Below are 17,058 nucleotides of genomic sequence, written 5' to 3' on the forward strand. Positions count from 1 at the left end.
CCAGAGAGGGCAGATGAAATGCCATTAGCATGCTAAAAGCACGTTTTGAATGAAAAGTAACATTTGTAGAAGCTCCTCCTCACATCATGCCTGTAGCACTCACAGAAGGAGATTTGGGAATAATTATACATTGCTCAAAGAAAAACATAAGGTTTTTTCATAGAAGTGAGGTGGTTTTAGAATCTCGACTCCTCACGACAGAAACACTGCGAATTATTTACCTTACCCTGATTTGGAAAGGTTTCTGTAGGTGCAACCTGGGCAGAAAAGCCTCAAACAAGTTCTGCAGGAAGCCAGATTTAAATAAGAACAGGCTTTTTATCTTTCTCATCCAGGAAAGGATTCTTTTAGTGGCTGCGTAAATGCTGGGGGGTTTTAAGCATCCTTGTGGGGACAGCCATGGTACCTTACAAGCACAAGCAATCAGGTAGCATGCGAAATCTGCAGCTGTAATTGAGAATAGATGCACCTTCATTAGCTTGAAACACGGCTTAATTCACATCTATGTGATCTTTACATGTTTCGCAGATTTATAGCCAATTCTGAAGTGCACATAAAGTGTTATCATTAGAAACTGCTGCATAAGAAGAAATGGAACAATATACTAAATTAAATGAAAGCCTTTATAAGCACACAGAACAACATGATTTCTGTAAATCTATTCTGTTGAATTCCACTTTATAGATTGCTTGCTCCTATAAAACACATACTGTAGCAGATTAAGATCTAAGGCATAAATTAGTGTCAGGTTTTATTTCTCATTTTCCTCCACCAGTATCATAGTCCTGAACACAACAGAAGTATTTAAGACATCACCGCGACTGCAGGCTTGGGGAATGCAGTTTTGCTTCATTTGCAACTACAGCCCTGCCAGGAATTCTCACGTATTTGTTGGGGGAATTTTGCTTTCTCTCTTCCCATTCATTAAACCGTATTCACCAATTGGGAGAAGATGGAACTAAAAACAGGAAACCCCTTGGAAATCACTGCTATCCACATCCCTGTGGCTCACACACAGCCCTTTTAACCCATCCCCAGAAACACACAAGGAGGAATTTTAATAGAAGGAGCATGAGGCTGTCGCAGCGCTCGGGGTTTTCATCGCCACCAAAGTCATCTCCTTTAGGGGTGCTGCTGATTTCTCCTGGAGCTGCAACAGGCTTTGGGCTGCGAGAGGAGGCGGGAGCAGAGCGGAGGCTGTTTTGAAATCCTTGCTGGAGAATTACATAAAAAAATAAATAAATAAAAAAATAAAACCACCCCAAACCACGAGCTCCATCTCCTCCAATGAAAGAGGTACCACAGGGTGTAGGCAGGTTGCCAGGCGAGCTCGGCAGCGTGACCGCACTGCATTGAGTTTCTTTAATGAAAGCCAGGAAAGAACACATTACACAGTGTTTCTTCTGAGAGCCAGCTAGCCTCCAGTGATTGAAATCAATAAAAACAGTCGGCAAGGGGCCCACTGGGGGAAGAGAGAAATCTCCACTACAGCATTCAGTTTGCTTTCCACTTTCTCCCTCCCCCCTAAAGTTAGACTCTGAAGAGCACCATGACAAGCTACTTTGCTTCCAGCGCTGGGAAGACGCTGGTGGGGATTTAAAGGAAGCGAGCGCTCTCCTTCGCCTCCCTACCTTTGCTCTCCCCCCGGCACGAAGGAAATTTAAGGCTTTTTGGGGATTTGAATCCTGCCCGGACAAACTTCGCCGGACAAGTGCATCGTTCTGCATTTCAGGAAAGGGATGGATTTTACGGTTGGAGAATGCTAAAAGGTGAGAGAGGGAAGAAAAGCAGGAGGAATCTGATCCAGCCAGAGCCCATGTGCAGGCTAGGATGTCCACCACGGTGGAGGGCACCTCTGAAGCTGTGGGAAGGGCTGCAAGCAAGCGCCTGAGGTCGGCACGATCCACATCCTAAAGCAGCCGGAACGTTGGCAACACGTGACCGACGCACCGACCCAGGTAAGCAGAACCACTTCTATCGGCTCTCTGTACCGCATCCAACACTGAGGGAGACCTTTCTGCTCCCGCCTCTACAGACTGCCCCGTGTCCTCCCTCGTTAACCTCAGGCACATTAACACTAAGCTTGTCCCATCTGAAAACATGTCCTGCCACTAATCCTCACTGAGCTATAAAACATGCACAAAAGCCCTTTGTGTACCGGTTTTTGCTAGTTGACAAGGTAGAACAAGTCCAGCCCCTCCAGGAGCTCCTGCTCCGGGACCAGGAGGGATCACTCAGAGGAAGGGAACACAACTGACACCACACGCTGGAGCTGACTGCGATCTGAGAGAGTGCCAGTAATGAATTTCTAATATGGTCCATATTTATCTATTTTATTTATGTATTTTAATCACCATAGCAGCCACATACAGTACATACTTGCACCGAGCTCCATGGGCTGAACTGTACCATGAATGAGAGCAACTTGCATGCACAAGGGCTTGTCTTTCTGTTTTGTCAAAAAATTACTTGTTAAATAGCTGAGGGGGATTTCTGGCACACTGTTCAGGAATGACTGACACAGAACTACCCAGCATGTGGTATTCTGACATGACCCTGTGCATGCAGTTCTTACACAGATACCCCTATGAAAATGGCAAAGACACAATCACAGCTGTAGATCACAACATTCTGCCCAAGTTTTTAGTCAACTTTAGACTGTTTATCTAGATTTCAGTGAGACACGAAGGGTGAAATCAAAGCCTGCCTTTTTGCAAGGCAAACAGAAATGATGAGAGCTACATCTCTTTTCCAGCAGTGGCAGGAATTCACTGGAACAGATAATGAATAAAAGCCTGTGGAGCAAGAGCAACCACGCTTGCCCCCTCCATGCTGGTCACCATTAGGTGTTGACAGCAACACACATGCTCACTGCCACAATAGAGCTGAGGAGGGACTGGATGCCTCCACTTCCACTCAATGTTTCGGCACCTCATTATCCCAAACCCACAGGGTACACAGCCTGGATGACTCTGATGCTAAAGTTGAGGCTTCCTGGCATCTCCTCCATTTCAGTTCCAGCAGACAGAACACAAGAATTCAGTCCAGCAAGTGCATACGTATTTCTGCAGGTGCAATGTTGCTCTCCCTTTAGAAAACGCAGCCTGTTAAGGGTGATTTTATGATTTTCAAACCACATGGAAATGGAAATGACCCACACACTTGAAGAGTGACCTGAAGAGCACCTCCATAAGGGACTGTTATTTTTTGCAGATGTTGAAGCATTTTTAAAGCACAAAGTGTTCTGATCAAGCCACAAAAATAGCTGAGGCTGGATTTAAATAGTAAGAAGTTTTTACACTGATTTTATCAGTTCAGTTTTGAACTCTTCACACAAAACAGCCACAAAATTATAGCTGAAGGCGTCATTAAAGAACAATCATTTACAACAAAAAAGCAAACTTGTGATTCATAACAAAATACAGCCCCATATGAGTTTTTGGGCCTATCCACAGACCCATGATCCACCTTTACAAAAGCTGTTCCATGTCTTGCCTGCCCCTGCACAGATGCTTTGCAGAAACGACAGCACCTTCACAGCTCAGGAATCACAGCAATCACTCCCACACCTATCAACAAGTCTGTTTTGCGCTGCTCTTGGAGCTAAATTTATCCTTATGCAGAGGAACTCACTGAAGTCTTTACTTAAAATTTCAAACAAGGAAAGCTTAGGTGAGACTTAGACAATGCAGATCACTTGCACCCACATTCTCAAGCTCAAATGATAATCCTCCCCATTACTCCCTCAGCAGGAAATGTAAATATTATCTTTAAAGCAGAGTGCAGGGTATTTTTGTTCAGTAATGCATTTTTCAGAAGCTCAGGGGTCTGAGTTTCCACAGCATCTCCTGCTAATGGAATGTGTTCTTTTCAAACACACAACATAGAAGTGGTTTTCTCGTTCAGAAGTTTTGACCAAAACCAGATATTCTGGCAGTCACAACTCAAAGCAAGGCTTCTCAATGTTTTTTAGTCACGCCAATGTTATTAAAGGAGATTCCCTAAACAGTGACCCAGTCCTTCAGACTCTTCCTTTAGAGTATGGAGATCTTGAAGAATCCCACGTTGAGTTGGATACAACAAAATAGAACCAATGGGAATCTATTTCTCATATTTCTACTAGTCTTGATAGTCCAGATCAACAGTACTTCATCCTCAAAAACAAATCACACCTGCACCATAGTTAAGAGCTCCTAAGAGCTCGCGCCAGTTGTCCTTACAGCCACTTTTACTGGTAAAAGAGCTTTTTGAAAGCAGTATATAAGGTTTTGCAACAGTCAGCAAAGCAGATGAAATGAGTTTAAAGGTGGAAGAATAAACATTCTTTTAATCTCACCTATCAAAATCTTTATGAGGGAAAGCTCTGGGGTTCTACAGAAAAAGCAGAATGCTTATTCCAAAAATGCTGAAATTCAATGATGTGAGTGCAAACATCAGGGTCTGCTAACCACTTGGGCAGCCCACGTTGGGTGAAACACAATACTGGTGTCTGTGCTGGTGGAAAAAGAGTGCTGCCACCCCTTTCAAATGAATATGATCTGACACTTCTCAGATACTGTAAAGCTTCAAGGTATCTCCTTTCCTATTTACACCAGTGGTTCATGTCACAGTACTGGATTCACTCAGCTGAGTATATTTAGTTTGCACAGTCTCAAATTGACAGCTTCTCTGTTACATGCCCATTCTGACTCAAACATGGAACATAATTAAACATACAGTTGGAGAAGGTACAATTTTCCCCCACCCATGGGAAAAGCTAGTGAAGCAGAACACTGGTTATTAAATGAAAAATCCACGGATATCAATGCCTAGGAAAGGTGGCTTTCCTTACAATTCAAACAGGAAACCTTACGTTTAACTCAAATTTTGTTAAAAACAAAAAAGCCATCAAAACATGTGAGAAAATTCATACCTCTTTACCAACAAGTTATTAGCTTGAGCTCTAGAGTGCAACAGTATCTATACCTAGAGGGAATTAATGTCCTTGTGTATATACACTCTACTTTCAAATCTCCTATATTCTCCTAGACCTCAACAAAAGTTCTATTCATTAATTACTTATTAAATAAAACCAGCATCACTTGTAGTTTGCTATACTAACATCTTTAGAAAAACCCAGCTAAATATTTCAGAACGTATTTCATACACATTTGTATATACCCTCAACTATACACACATGTATGCAGGAACATGCAATCTTCAATTTGTCATGAATGAGACCCAGAAGGAGACACTCAGGGAGATGGAGTGGGCAGGATTCACTTCTTTAGCAGAATGTTTTCATTCATGACTCAACAACCCTAAATGAGACACCTACAGTAACACAAGCAGCTCCTCAACTGTCCTGTACATTCATACCATAACAGCTGAGCATCAGTGTATCAACAACCTAAACTTCTGTCTTGCCACTTGATTTGCTTTACAGTAGGATAAACAGTTTGGGAGACAAGAGAATTGGACCTTAAGTTTGGGTATGAAAAGAGAGAAGCCTTAACAAAAAATGAGGAATGGATGTGATGGACATTACAGATTTTTGCATTTGACTTTATGCCTAGTGATAACCAGAGATGGGTGACTCAGGTTGTGACAATTAATTTCTGTGAAATTATTATTCTTGTAAATGTGTATCATTTCCATGAATAGACCTTTCAGCACCTGTATGCAGAATCTGAACTTGTTTAAAGAAGCAAGTACTACAAAGCTCCACTTTCATCTCATGTACAGTTCAGTTCCCATTGAACATTCCGGATTAGGACGTTTTGTCTGAAGGAGAAAGGTAAAGGAATAACATTTCTAAGAGCTGGCGTAAGTCACACGATGTAGCTTGCTTTCAGGTGTGCTTGCTGCTCTTCCAATCACAATGACCAATTACAATGAGTTCTGCCTCATTCAACATGACCAGCAGGAATTCCATCCATATTTCAGCATTTTGAAAGTCTCTGAATTTGAAGTGCGACCCATGCCCAAACCCTATTTATTTAGCAACGTTTACCTGCTTTCTGTTCTTGTGAGCAACCTTGATTAACTATACATCCATGATACTGACTCTTAAGCTCTCCAAACTTATCACACAGTCCGGGAATGCTGAAATGACATCTGGATTTTATAGCATCAGGTGTGCCCTCATTATGCTTTTGGGAGGCAGAGCAGAAAATTGAAAAACAATTACAATTTAAGACCCTAAATTAAAACCTGTTGACTGTTTAGTAAAAATACTCTATAAAACCTGCTTGTATTTCATCAGGCCACACTGAAGGATATCACTGTAAAAGCAGCACAGCACAAGGCGGTGGTGGTGGTTGCTTATTTTGGAATTAAGGCACTAGGAAGTCCACAAGAGATGGACTCTTGTGTAGAATGATAGACCTGGGCCCTACAGCTTCCACACAATGTAAGGCTGAGGAATTCTGCAGGAGAGAAACATAGCAAGCAAAAGTAATACAGTTTGCATAACATTTTTCAACTCTCAGCTGGTAGTTATTTTAGGGAATCAGAGTTCAGAAAGCTGACATACAGTGTTTTAACTACTGTAATTAACATAACAGTTCTGGTCTATGCTTTCTAATGTTTAGATGTATGACTCAATTCTAGCTGCAGTCAAGCCGTCTAAATTTCATGTTTTTAAGCATCAGCAGAGCCTTCTATTACTACGTTGCTGGGCTAGGCTTGGCCAAGGGCGAGATAAGGTTGTTGGCACATTCTACATTCATTTATCTAATGACTAACCTAAGATGCCACTTCATAATTACTCTGAAAACTCCTGCTGCTCTAAAGCAAGCCATGGGGCTGATTCTAATGTCCAACCCCAAGAATGGTGATATATACTGGAGAATGAGAACAGCACACAAAATGGAGAGAAGAACGTAAACTCTGCATACATGAGGCCCTCACTGGCAAAATATATAGAATGTTCTTAAGCTGACAGTTTTATAACTCTAAATGGTTTCACAAACGAAATCCAAACAAAAGAGCAGAGATGTACTTTAAATCACTCAGCGATTGCTGCTTAGAAAAACCAGCAAGCACTAACTCCAGCAAACAAAAAGAGTTGCTTTAAGTAAGCTTAATGAATGGAAGAAATGTCAGATTTTTTTGTTGCTGTTCCTTCAGCTTTATTTTTCTATATTCTTCCATCTCTACACATAATGATTCAGTTCACTCTAACAAATACTGTATAACCAACCATCAATCACATCAACTTTTTATATGTTGAGAGAAGTCAGATACCAAGTGATAAAACGAGTTCAAGCAGAGGGCATATGTTAAGCAGCTGTGAGTCCATTTAAGCTGTCTATACGCCTAAAAGCTTAATGTCATTACAGAGAGCTCTGATTTCTTCCTTTCTCACCTTCCACTAGAATATCCACATTATATATAATAGAAATTATTAACTTACAGGCAGAAATATAGTCACACAGTGACTGCAGCAGTACAAACAATATGCTTATAAATTAGATGTAGTATATTTTGCTTACAGTTCAAGATTACACATCCAAATACTCCTGTTTAGGCTCTAAAGAAAGCTTTGCTTATGAACAAAAGAATCCCAGGTAATAGCTTCAGGAACAACTTTAAACCCACATAAGTCAGTACTGCTGCCAAAAGACACTCTCCATTTTCTCCCACCTCTTCCTTGGGTTGGCACAAGCGCTTGAACAGTCTTGTAAAGTCATCTGGGTTAAAATCACCTCTCTATCCCCCGCAAAAAGTTACTTGAAAACCAAATCAGCTCCCAGTTCGATTCACTGTGAATATTTCTGCCAGCAAAAGAGGAGGTGATAGAAAGGTGGAACCAAGTGGCTGTGCAGCCTGCAGGATCACATTTTTTTTTGCAGCCTCTGGCTGAAACACCATTCCTTAAAATAAATATGTATAAAATGTAATGTAATAAAAATAAGTGTAAAATACATAATGTTGTCACGTCTGTCTACCTTTCACATATAGGGATGATGATCTCAGCTTGACAACCCTCAAATTATCATAGAACTTTTGGTATTTGGTGCTTTTTAGGAGTGCCATGCACTGTACAGCTTTGGACTTTCAGTTATTTCCCTCTCTGGAATAGATGGGGTAATACAAGGAGAGAATAAAAAAAAAGGGGCTGATGGATGTGCTAAACCACATGAAATACCACAAAGGGAAAATGCAATGGAAGACAGGGAAACAAAGGCAGAAGTAAACGCATGAGAAAAGCAGAACACAAAACCCTTGAGTAGTATGCCTGGAATAGCTGTTCTTCTGCATTGAGAGAGATCCCATCTCCCCAGACAAAGCACAGGACACAGCAGGTAAACAGAAACACCTCCACATGGAGAACATGCAGCTCTCCCCGCTCGTTGCTCAGATATGGATGCTTAATATTGACTACAGAATCCAAGAACATCACCCCAAAGGCAGCTACTGTTTCTCCAAGTTAAGCAAACCAGAAAGCAAACAACGAGGTGGTATTTTTAAATGTATGGTTTCTGTTTTTTTATGTAACCCAAAACTACCAAAATGTATGCTTCACATTTTTATGATTCAAAATGTGTCCGGCAGGACTCAGTGTCTTGGGAACGCAAGAGAATCATTTTCCTTCTACCTTCAGAGGGTAAGCATTTGTAACAGGACCATGACAACATGGACCAAATACTTCACTAAGTATTTGATAATTCTGATGAAGATACTTTTCCTGCAGACCCAAGCAAGTAAATTAAAAAAACATCAACAGATAACTAGTGAAGTAATTTATAAATGTTTATAGTGTACTGAACTCACATTTTCACAACACTGAAAGTATTAACGTAAAAGAGAAGTCCCTCTCTGTCCTTAAATGAGCTACTTGTTCAATTATTTTCTCCCTTTAGACGATACTCTCTGGCTGCTGGAGCTGTTATTCATTGAGCCACAATGTTTAACTGCTCAGCATATACACTGACTTCCTGCCCATCAAAAACTCTGAAGCATAGCTTGGAAACAGCCAGGGAAACAGACTCCAACTGGAGCTGTCAGGTTTTCAAGCCTTTTCAAGTTATAACTGAAGGGAGAAGCTGTGTTTTATAATGAGCAAGAAAATCCCCCTTCACTCACTACCTACTCACCAGTGTACACATCAGAAGCAATTTTTTGCTTTTGTTGCAAAAATGTGTGGCTTTGCTTGCCTATTCTGGGATGGATAATGGAATAAGTCAATTATTAAACTGCTCTAGCTGTTTAACAGATGACCGAGTTCAAAATGAAATTTAATCACTTAGCTAATTAAATAAACAAATGCTATCATCTAATAAGAACCCATACCTGTAACTTTATTAAGATCTAATCTAATAAAGAAAATAAATTGTCTTCAGAGACTATACAAATATATGACAAGGTGTGGTCAAGGCAGTTAAAGATAGAGGAGAACAATACGTGTTGCCATCCTCTTGTCCTTCCCTTTGCATTTCCTCTTGGAGTTGCATCATGTCTGAAGGCATCATTCAGTTCAGCAATTACTCGAGGCAAGCAGCAGTACTCTGTTAAAAATTAAACCCTAGCAATTGTTCAAAAAGGCCCACAATTATTTAAACACAACATACAATAACCACTGGAGGCTGTAAACTCACAGAGCTGAGCAATCATAAAGAATCAACTGAGATTTTGAAATCTGATTGCAAAAACTTCAATATGGTCTACTTAAAACTCTTAAGTGATGGGAAGCATGATGCCTAATAGAATCATAGAATAGTTAGGGTTGGACCTTAAGATCATCCTGCCATGGACAGGGACTCCTCATCCTAGACCCTGTCACCCAAGGCTCTGTCCAACCTGGCCTTGAACACCGCCAGGGATGGAGCATTCACAACCTCCCTGGGCAACCCATTCCAGTGCCTCACCACCCTCACAGTAAAGAACTTCCTCCTTATATCCAATCTAAACTTCCCCTGTTTAAGTTTTAACCCGTTACCCCTTGTCCTATCACTACATTCCCTAATGAAGAGTCCCTCCCCAGCATCCCTATAACCCCCCTTCAGATTCTGGAAGGCTGCTATGAGGTATTAGACAGCACTACAATTTGACTGGTCTTTCCCTAGTTAAATTACTAGAATTTAAACACACAGCAGTGTTATTTTAACATGAATACACACAACAGTAAGAATTATGCAAGTTGCAAGAACGTCTGTTTGATTAATCTTCATCAGGAAAGGTCTTTTATTTTGACCAAAGTACTTGGGTCACTGGTACAGAAGTAATGACACATAAAAGTGTTCAGGTAAAAAAGTCTAATTCTTCAAACATTGTTGATTTGTTTTCTAAACTTAAACCAATATTTGATCAATTGATCAAATATTTGACATGCATTTAGCTAGTTATCTAGTTAGAAAAAGGGCAGATTTATTTAAAAGGACTTTTCCCCCTCAGTCACTACAGAATGAAAGTTAGGTTGAGCTCACAAGATTTTAACATTTTTTTTACCTGTCTCAGATTAGACCCTTCTGAACAGATTATTGCTGTAAGGACACTAGTGGTAAATGGGAAATTATTTAGGAATAGGAGTGCTTTAACAGGAAAGAACAGATCATAGAATCACAGAATGGTTTGGGTTGCAAGGGACCTTAAAGCTCATCCAGTTCCAGCCCCCTGCCATGGGCAGGGACACCTTCCACTAGACCAGGATGCTCCAAGCCCCGGCCAACCTGGCCTCGAATACTGCCAGGGATGGGGCAGCCACAGCTTCTCTGGGCAACCTGTGCCAGCACCTCACCACTCTTACAGGGAAGAACTTCTTTCTTATGTCTAATCTAAATGTCCCCTCTGTCAACTTAAAGCCACTCCACCTTGTCCTGTCTCACATTCTCCTCAGCAAGGAGCTTCTCAGGGAATTTGGTACAAGTAGAGAAGGAATTATACATCAGTGCTTACTTTAATATACTATTATTTTCCATAATATTTAAATAAACATCCTTTTGAACAACACAGTACTCAACAAGTAAATATTTTAAGCACAAATCTGTAATGTTTTCACACACACAAAAAAGATGCCATTAATAACATGCAGCTCAGGTACTCCTGAAGCTTTGTTCAAATGGAGGTACATGCTACTGCTTGCTAAAGCTTGAGTCATACAGCACCTATGCTCACTGCAGTGAAATACATCACTGTATCACTTAGGTGAAAGGAATCAACATTTGACAGTAGAAACACTCCTTTTAAAATCAATGCAAAATTTCTGACAGGCTGCAAAAGACAGTCTAAAGAAGCAAAAAGCATAATCATGTCAAGGTTTATCTTCAGTTTAAAACTGGAAGGATGATCAAAAGACTTGGAAAAGGGTTGCTACTTGGAAATGAATAATTAACCCAGAATGCCTCCTAAACCATTCAGCATATAAATTTATTGGAAGTAAAAGCAGAAAAATAACTTTCTAATACAGTTCCTCTTACAAGCAATTGGCAAGGGTTTTTAAGCATTTTTATCTATTCAAAGAGTAGATCTACTGCCAAACTGTGTATCTTTCCTTTTGAATAGAAAAACTGCTTTAAATCCTACATTGAGAGGTGTCAGACACATAACCCACATAAAAAGAGTACACAGACCTAATAAGGCTTCTGAAATCCTACCTATAATAAAAGCCTTAAAAGTTTCATTACTTACTTTTTAGCTTTTTAGAATAAGGTTTGTATTTGGGTTTCACTCAAATCAGATCCTGCTACTGTAACAATTTCAAACATTATTAAGTTTCATTATTTTGTCTGAAAACTTCTAAATCATGTCCTCCTTACAGAGTTACATGGTTACAGCAGGACATCAACCGGAGGTTCTCCAAAATCCTCCAAAAGTTCCACTAAGGGAGATGCCATTTGTGAATTCCACTTCAGCATATGCTCAGTATAGTGCTGTACAATAAATAATGCAGCAACATACGCTTTCAACACCATTTGGAAGTTAAGTCATAAAAAGTCTTGTTTTGGCCAAGTGCAATAATGTACAGGCAACAAATGCTGCAAATAGGAAGCCACAAAATCCATTACAAAGATGGAAAAGTTTGTAGCATTTCTGTGGCTCTTTCTCTAGACTTGGAATAAAAAAAAAACCTAGACCAGAAAATACCTAATTTGCCTGGTTAACAGGGTCTTTTGTAGCTGTGTCTCCATCTCACATGCTCATCTGCACGTGAGGAATAAGCCACAGCAGCACTTCAGTACCTTCGTTAACACAGAATCCAGACTACAGAGGGCTCCAGAATAAGCAGAAAGTGGATTTATGGTATCAGTACAAGCAATGCATTTTAAAGACCTGCAGTGGCTCCACAGTAATTAACAGCATCTTGGGATAATTGTTCACAGAGTATTTGGCTTGTGGTGACTCCCAGGCGGTGACCTTGCAGAAATCAGTAATTAGAAACTATTACAGTAAGATTACACAGGCTTTGCCAGAACAAGCACTGGACATGGCATCATCCTTCAGGAAGAAATGGACAGAGCCTTGGGTGACAAGGACTAGGGTGCCTGCCTACGGCAGGGAGTTGGAACTAAATGATCTTAAGGTCCCTTCCAACCCTAACCATTTTGTGATTCTATGATGGGTGAAGGTGTAAGCTGCATTCCCAAGCATTCTTCTTTAAACGCTTAGGTGGAGACACCTCTGACAAAGCCGAAAACATTCTTTCAGTGCTTGGGGGGAGACTCTGGTCTACACACACATGCCCAGTTGGTTGTTTCCATGTTCATGTCCAACAGGGTAGATACCACCAAGGATGGGAAAGATCTCCAGGGTTAGTGCTAGGAACACTGCTCCTGGTGTGTGATGAAGCACAAGGCTTGTTGGTGTCTTTCACTAAGAGCTGATTTGATGCTAGTGGTTTGTACGATGCCTGGACCATTTGAGAAGCTTTTGGTATGAGATATCAGCAGGATCACCGGCTTAGGCTTTCCGTTCTTGCCTACTGAAGGAAGAGATCTGTCTCCAGTTGCTCAAGACCAGTGCTCCCTTCTTTTCACCTTTTGAGTACTGAGGAGGGGGAAGTAAAAATGCCTGGAAAACCTGTAATGATAATACAGTCTTGAACGCTTATATACAGCTCACATGGCTGACATAAAATCACTCCCAGTTGTGAGTAATTAAAAACTGTAACTCAACAGATAAAAAGTGTTTGTAGCAAAACCACAGTTTGATCCTCCCTTGCAGTTTGTAAAACTGTCTAGTAAGGTCTGAACTTCTGTATTTGCTCATATTATATCTGAAGGCATCTCAGCTCAAATGGTTTCCTGCCTAAAGATAACATATGGGACCAGAAAGAAATGAGTCTCCCCAGAGCTGTAGAATCACTGCATGTTCAGCACTGAATCACTACAGAACCCTTTAACAGGAACGTTATTGAAATGCTGTGTCTAATGCAGATACCAAACCTAAACTAAACTTGCTGTGCTGTGCCTAAAAACTGCAACGAATGAAAAAGAATTCATCTGCTCTACAAAGAGGATCTGTGAAGAGTGCTTTTACCCTGGGAGCCAGCTTATCAAATATCCACTGTGGAAGTTTAGAAAGGAAACATTAGCATTTTTCTACTTTAAGAAAGAAAGGGGAAAACAAAAATCTTTGACTACAACTCTCTCAGCACCAGATTCATTATACCAAGTCGTGATAAACCCATATATTCCTGCTTACTGAAACACTGGTGGGTTAATATAGGGGAAAAAAATGCACCCAGGAAGTCAGAGTTTATCCACATTGTTCTTACAGTGGGGATGACAGTGTAATAATTTGAATCTTCTAATTTTCAACATTATCTCTGATAGTTGTTTCCTTTTGCTCTGATTTATCACATAAAATCCCCTAAATCATAAAAATACCATCCTATTTTAGTCTTTTTGGCTTCACTACATATTTTTATTACCTTATCAGGCTTTAAATCCTAGGAATGCCCTTGCTCTGCCTGAAAGAAGAAAACTAAAACACTCTTATGTACACATGCAAAAAGAACACTTAGTATTCAATCCTTTTACCTGCAAAATCAAATGCACCCACTGGAATACAACAAAGAATCAACATCAGACATACATTTCAAACATGTTACACAAGTGATCAAAGAAAAAAGGGACGAAATCTAAATTAAAGCTACTTGCATATCAGGCTCTGCATAAACCATTGAGTCTTTTGAGTGGCATAAATATGTTTCAGACTGTGCCACTAATGTGATGTTTTAATGGTGTGAGAACTATAAACAAACTTCTTAAAGATAGATAATAACCTATGAAGTCTGCTATGCCATTTAAAGGACCAAATAAACAAGTATACATCTTTCTTCCCCTGCCAAAAGTGGACGCCACACAAACCCTGGCAATGGATGCTACAGAGTTGAGAATGTTGTCACTTTTTCTGGACAACAAAACGAAACCACAAAAACCAGCACGAGAAGCAGCCAAGCTCAGCCACAATCCTATAAATACACATGCAGCACCTCAACAAGGCTACAACCATCATTCTCCTTCTAAGAAAATGATTAGTTATACTACGCTAATAATATACTCTGAAATACCCAGGAATCAGTATCAATTTTCATGTAATAATACCATAACTATTATAAAACCAGAATGTGTCTCCACACTTCAGTAATAACATTCTGCTGTCGATTTGCAGCAAAGATGTGCGCAGCGAAGGACTGGCAATACAGATCCAGAGAATTATGCAGCATGTAGTCCACTCCAGTTACCAGTGAAGGCAGGGGAGGAGGACACAGGAGGACACATACTGAGTTACGATAGCTGACGCTGATAAAGGAGGTGGCTGGAACTACTCCTCGTATGAGCTCATTACATACTGTGAGCATGATGCTATCACAGAAGTGCTTAATGTGAAAGCCGACAGATTCCTGTTATTTGCTTGACTCGTGGAAAAAATCATTTACTCTGAAAGCTTTGTCTTCATTCGTATCACAAAGAGTGCAATATGTAATATGCTATCACAGGAAAAGCATGTCACAAGAAAAAACCCTTGATTTCATTTAATTTTAAAAGAGACAGAACTGGGTCAATTTGCTATACTATCATGACTCTGATTTGTTTATCAATAATTACTATGTACTACTGCCCATAATTCAAGTTTAGAAGTATATTATCCAGTGGTTTTATAATCAAGATGCTTTTTACTACTGGAAATGATATAAACTTGGACAAGGATAACATTCAACATTATCAAATGGGAGGCATCAGTTATGATTTCTAGGCACAAGTAGTAATTGGGTTGGAAGGCAAAGTTCAAGAAAACAGTAATACTCTTGTGTATTAACAGAAGGCCTGTTCTGCTCTGTAGTGCTCTACCCAAGGCCATTTCCTTCCTTAATATTAAAATTCAGCCTTCACTCCATCTACAGAAATTTATGACCACGTTCTGTGTATAGCTTTAGAAACAAACAGACCTGGAATATGAGACCCAGCATGTTATAAATTCTTAATTCAACTATAAAAGTCTGTATATGCACAAGTGGAGAATGTTTAAAACATGCAGAGTCACACACTGTGCAACAGGGTGAATTATTGCTATAAACACTGCAAACGTCTTAAGTCTCTAAATGGAGCTGTATTAACTACAGATTTGATGTGGAGATCCTAGATATCAAACACGGAGGAAACTGGGCCCACTCTACATGAAATGGAGATGGAGATCTATAACCACAAAAAGGAATTCTTTACAAATTTGTCTCAAGCAGTGCTTTCCAAGCTGCGGGGAACTCGCTTCAAGCAATATGCCTGCTTTTTCTAAGTGCCTTGTAAGCATTGCCAGAAAACCTGAGCGTGTTCTCCTAAGCACTGCTGCTGTTAAAAGTCAGTGCCTTTGGCAGGACCTGTATTTGAAGACTTGCAGAAGACTGAAAACTAAGCTGCTGCTTCTAAACAGAGAAAATAGTTAGCTCACTCAAATCCTTAGCTGTTTTTTCTTTTGCTCCCAAAGAGACACTTACCTCTGACTTGAATATCGTATCTCAGAATTAAGCCAACAGCAAAGAAAAGGAAAAGGAAGTCTGGAAAGCAGAACAAAAGCATGTTTACTCTGCAAGGTAAATCAGGGAAATGGCTAGAAGGGCAGAATTATAAATCTAAATGCTTAGGCTCCAAACAAAATATTAAAACATCAAGCTCAAGCTTCAAAGAGTAATAACAAACCCTGAAGACCACAAGTCTGAAGGTATGCGTCTAGTCTTCATGCCTCCACATAACTCCAAGTAGGTATTCGTGTCAAAACAAATGGGTGGGCCACCAAGAACCGTGAGGTAGCAATATCAACCACATCACTTCTTCCTTGTTGCAAAATCAAGTTCTTCTGTGTCTCAACAACACATTCAACCCACCTCCAGCTTCTCCATCCAGGAGCACTACAGTGCTCACTGTCTTTTCCTAAGCCTCTCTTCTACAATCCTTACCTCTAGTAACACTCATTACTAACATAACGCACAAAGCCAGCTCTCTTTTCCTATGCCCTTTTACAAGGGTATGTAGGGACAGGACAGGGTGAAATGGCTTCTAACTGAAAGAGGGGAGATTTAGCTTAGATGAAAAGAAGAAGCTCTTTCCTGTGAGAAACTGTGGCTGCCCCATCCCTGGCAGTGTTCAAGGCCAGGCTGGACAGGGGTTGAAGCAACCTGCTCTAGTGGAAGGTGTCCCTGCCCGTGGCAGAGGGTTGGAACTGGATGAGCTTTAAGGTCCCTTCCAATCTATGATTCTATGAAACTGTTCCAGCTGGTCCCTGGGCCATACCACTGCCTTCAAACACCAAAACCAGCTTTTAAATCCAGAACAGCTTCACAGCCTTCCTTCACTGTTCTGAGTTTGTCTTACACCAAACTCAGAACCACTACATTGCATTACCCTGAGAGAATGGGGAAAGAGGAGGAGGAAGAAAAACCCCACTTAGTCCACACAGTTTGGCAGCAAAGGAGAATTGCCTAAATCCATCAAGTAAAACTGCATCTCAACTGTAAGGTCATTTTTAGTATTCAAATACAATTTCCTCAATGCTTTGCCAATCTGTAAGAAAACACCTGACAGACAATTAGAAGCAACCCTGCAGACACCCTAAGACTGATCCGTCTGCACGTTATCTGAA

The 17,058-nt window shown here is 40.4% G+C and overlaps 1 protein-coding gene across 7 annotated transcripts in view; it reads right to left on the reverse strand.

Annotated features, from left to right (window-relative positions):
* The window catches only part of CUNH7orf50 (chromosome unknown C7orf50 homolog), a 133,983-nt gene that overhangs the window by 36,368 nt on the left and 80,557 nt on the right, over window positions 1–17,058 (reverse strand). The gene's annotated exons all lie outside the window — the stretch shown is intronic.

This window comes from Pezoporus flaviventris, unplaced genomic scaffold (genome assembly GCF_033815535.1).
Source record: "Pezoporus flaviventris isolate CSIRO_AGI_PZ_B2104156 unplaced genomic scaffold, CSIRO_AGI_Pfla_v1 ptg000078l, whole genome shotgun sequence".
NCBI classification, from domain to species: Eukaryota; Metazoa; Chordata; class Aves; order Psittaciformes; family Psittacidae; genus Pezoporus; species Pezoporus flaviventris.